This window comes from Emys orbicularis, chromosome 4 (assembly GCF_028017835.1).
Source record: "Emys orbicularis isolate rEmyOrb1 chromosome 4, rEmyOrb1.hap1, whole genome shotgun sequence".
NCBI classification, from domain to species: Eukaryota; Metazoa; Chordata; order Testudines; family Emydidae; genus Emys; species Emys orbicularis.
In genome coordinates, this window is record NC_088686.1 from 30,135,141 (window position 1) to 30,140,087 (window position 4,947).

The window sequence follows — 4,947 nt, forward strand, 5'->3', positions numbered from 1 at the left end:
CAGGAAATCTGAGATTCAGAACAACTTATATTTTGGCTGGTAATCCTTGATCATGGGGTGATCCAGAAATAAACTACAGGCTTCAAAGTGAGAGCGTTTCAAAGCTGCCCTGCAGTAGATCGGCGCACCCAAGGAAAGGCAAGAGATGAATACTAAAGGGGATTTTCTGTACTGAGACTTACCCAAGGAGAGAACTCTTTGCAGCATTATTGTTTTGTTTCAGAAACCATCAGGTAATGCAACTATGCATGCTTTAAATTTACTTATCTTATGCAGGATCTATTAATTTGTTATGGTTTGTGAAAATACTTACTCCTATCATATTTTGTAAACTAACCAAGACTTTTTAAAAAATGCTTATCAGTGAAATTTAATTTGGAAATGTTTGGAAAGAATCATAGCTGCATGGTTTATTTACTTTTCCTTTACACGGAGAATGTGCACTTGGAATGTTTGCATGTCTTGTTTCTAAGGCACATGGAAAAATAGTTGCTGATGCTGTTATGACATATTTAAGGTACCGTAAAGTGCATGCAGTGTACCAGATATAGAGTAAACTAGCAAAATGATATTAGCAAATGGTTCCCTTTATTTATATCTTTGGAGTTGTTATTGCAGTTAACTCTGTACTGATGGATCCAATTTGGTAAGAAATAAACCCTTTGCATCAAAGAGTTTGTGCAGAATCATGATTTGATGGCATTGTGAGATGTGCCAATCTTACTTCATAAACAGTTAGACATGTTCTGACAGCTGGGGCTGGAATGGATTTCTTTACTTGGAAAGTTCCATCTGGAAGCCTATAGTTGCTTTATTCAGCATCGTGCTATAACTTGACCGGCTTGCGTCAACCGTTATTGCAAAAATATATTTAGCTGTTGTTGCTGCTGCTGCTGTTGCTGCTCCTGACCTACATTATTTGTTTTCCCTCTAAACATGGTAATTCTGAATGTTTTCAAATGTAAAATCTTTTCATTGTTTAAAAAGCCCATGATATTCTTAGTAGTAAACTGCCATAATTTACTTGGAAAATTGTAGAGGTTTGACTGGCAACTTACCCAAAAAAATAAAAAAAAAAATAAGCCAGATCCTCAACCGGTGTAAATCAGCGTAGCTCCATAGACTTTAACCCCATGTGAGGATCTGGCCCAAAACATGAAGATCTAAAGGCACAAGTTATAGCCTCGACCCTGCAAAAGACTGAAGCACATACGTAACTTTGCACATATGAGCAATCCTGTTAACTTCATATGTAAAGTTAAGTATGTATGGAAGTGTTTGCTGAATTGGGGCCTTAAAAACGAAGGGAAAAAGAAATAGTAAACCAAGCAAATCCCACTTAACTCTTTTTCATTTGGAGTCTCTTAATTTTGTTGTTGTTGTCGGCGTGATCAATGCCGTTTAATGAAGCATAAACCATAGAAACTGAAGTTCTGTATCTACCTACAAGTTGAGCAGGGTGAAATCAATGCTAAGGCAAGATCCCCTCCACTGCTCCTTTAATGACCTCTTCATTATCCTTGACCTACTATCACCTTCTCTAACAGTAAGCTGCAATGCTGCTTCCCTGAGTCTTTTGAACAGGGACTGGCAGTCTGGATACATTATGTTTTATGGGAGGTGCGTTCAGAGGTGACCTGTTGTTTCATATAAATTGTCATATTTAGTCACTAATTGTACTGAACTGTGGTTCAAGAAGTTAATTCCCTATACTAATATTATTGATTTGCATTGGGTAGTGGCTAGAGGACCCACTCAGGGATCAGGCCCCATTTTGCCAGCCACTGCACACACACACACAAAAAGGAGGTCTCTGCTCCAAAGAGCAAACAGTCCTATAATAATAACGACAAATGTCCCTTTTACCACAGAGGCAGATGGTGAGTCTTTACTCACATTGGTGAGCAGTTACTCACATGAGTAGCAACCTTGATTTCAGTGGGACTACTCATATGTAACTGCTCACTAATGCGAGGAAAGAAGTCATGACCTGGCCTACAATGTTAGCACTTCATTCCTTACCATGTACTTTTGTCTCTGTATATGCTTAACATATCCATGTACATTATGGGTCTAATCTTCTATGCCTTACTTAGACAAACTTTCATTGAAGTCAATCCAACAAAAAGAAGAAGAATACTTAGCAAGGGGGAGCCTTGCCTGTGCTGAAAGTGCAGTGGAGATGGCTGTGAATTCAAACCCAGGAGGATCTTGTTAGCCTGAGATATTAAATTATACCACAGTCAGCAAAATAGTACAATGTAAGAAGAGATCAGTAACACAGCAATTCAGAATAGAGGCAAAGGGTTTTGGTAATGAATAGTGATGGGCAAAACGCCTCAATGTTTAGGTTCTGTTCCTATCAGGCCCCATAGGTTCAGTCTAACTGTGTGAGCACAGGCTCTTGTGAGATTCCCAGTATTGCCTGGGAATTCAGGGGATATTCAGAAGTTCAAATCCAAATAAAATGCAGTCATTTTAACAGTTAAACCAGTATTTTTAAACCTACAAGCAAGATTCATTTTCAATATGAGGAGATGGTTTGAGTTGATTCTTACTTTAACTAAACTGGTTCAACCATTCCTAGTCACAAAGAGTTTTGATGGCACTAATTTCCCTTGCAGTGGATGGGGAATATTCAGTTTATAGCATATTAATCCAGGGGCCATTCATAAGGTCATTTTGGTAGCTCACCACTAAATTAAGGCAGCTCAGCTACATACCAGAAAAGCATTGTGAGGGGGAACAGTAACTTACCAGCTCTTGTGCGGCAGTAGACTGCAGGTTGGCCGGGTGCTCCGGTCTGTACAAAGAGAGAGGAAGGCATGCTTCTTGCCTCAGCAGACTTAGTTCAGATACACAATACACCTGCTGCCCAGTCTCAAAATGGAGCAGTTTTGTTTTCTATCTTTGGTGGATTCTTGCTTAACTAGTTCTCAGGAGAAGTGTGTGTCCAGGCAGGATTTGGATGAAGGTGGTCATTTGCTGGTGCACAAAACAGGGAGACTGTTCTAAGCATAAGGCACACCATGGGAGCAGGCACATGGGCCAAGATTTTCAAAACTGGGGATGCCTCAAAGTTAGGCAGGTTTGCAATTCCAGACACTCACTGAGGTGCCTACATAAGGACAATAGTAGTCTAACTTGAGGCACCTGTGCCCGAAACCCTTGGCCACAGACAGGAGCTTGAGAAGGGTGCAGAGGGGGCAGCAGATGGAAGGGGTGGGCCGGTTTGAGCAATGGGAGCCAGAGCGGGAGGAAGAAGATAAGAGAGGAGGAGTGGAGTTATGCGGAGTGGAGTTATGCAGAGCCTTCTGGGTCCAAACCCTACCCATAGGCTGTGGGCACAGAAGGCCCCTGACACAGCGGAACTGGCATGATTCCACTACATGGGGAGATCAGCATGTCTGCACAGCAGATCATGCACACTCTTTGTGCCAGAGCTAACTCTCTGGGGGCAGGATGGCGACAGGCAGCATTTGGGGCAGGCTGGGGTTGGAACATCCAATGCTATGATGATTCTCACAAAAGAGGCATGATATGGAGCCTATTCCAACCCTTATGCTGGAGTTGAATGGAAAAAAAGGATTCCTCCCCACCTCCCCCTCTGAAGGGCCCCAGCATCTAGTCAAGTTACTTAGAGCTGGGCCGGGGTTACTCTGGGAGTGTTCATTGTTATTTATTTGTTTAGCAAGGACAATATAGCTCGGGTCTAGTGACGCAGGATTGAAAGCGCCTACTTGTTTGGTTATGATGACATCTCTGCTTTAGTGTGCAGTTGTCCGGTGAAAATGTGACCTCGCTTTCAGAGCCCTGGATGTGCGTGAAAATAGAGACCTATTAGCAGAGAATGAGTGAGACTCAAATCTGGACTCTCATCGATAAGGAATCAGAATGTCACGACTTTCTGTTACTTCGAGCCTGTCTGAAAATCCCTAGAAGTCAGGAATTTGGCTTTGGCTCCCTCCTCCTTGGTCCTGCGAGTTAGATGAGAGAAACATGACTTACTAGTAAAAAAACTCTCTCTATTTTGGGCCCCATACCATTTCTCTCTGCAGGATGAGTCAGCGGTTGGAGCCGCTGCCAACGCTGTTGTTTCTGTACTTGCTGGGACTCTTGTCATAATATTTAGATAAGGGGAGAGCACCGATATGGATTTTTTTGCAAGTGGGTGGGATTGCTTAAGAGAGAAAATAAGAGTCATCCCAAAATTCACGATCCCATATACCCCCCATTACACACTCTGCAGGTGATGAAACAAAAGAAAAAGGGGGAGAGGGACACTAAGAAATTACCTTCCTGTCTAGGTTGTATGAGGCTTTCGATCATACAAAATGCCATCCAGCTACTTTGCCATGTGCAGTCAGACAACGCGGTCTCCATACATACTCAGCACACAGACACCAGCTGCCAAGCAAGTACAGTGGATGATGGAGTGTAAAACAGCAGAGCAACATGTCAGGAGTTCAACCAGCCCAGGGGCAAAGAGAGCCATTGGGGAAGGTCTGGGTCATGGTACTTGGCTTGTCTGTGGCACTAATGTCAAAGCATGGATAGGTGGCTGAGAAGGGAGGAAGGGCCACTGTGGCTCTGTTCCTGGAGCTATCAGCTGTTTGGTGGCTTGGCACAGATCCCTTGGCTGCACAGGGGTCATAGCACTGGCCTAAGGCTGTCACTGCCTGCATGCCAGCTATCACTGAAGACAATAATCAAATATCAGCCTTGTGAGATCTGGCATAAAACAGGGTTGAAGAACTTCAAGCCTCCAACCTTTTACTTAGACAACTGTTGTGGGGTACAGCTTACATATTGTACCCCTTAATAGTCAAATTACCACTCCCAGCATGATCTAATACATACAACATCAAGGGTGACTCTCCATCCTTAACTTTTCCTCTTTTGGTTCTGTGGTGTTTGGAGTCTGAGATCAGTGCAGGCAGTAATCAC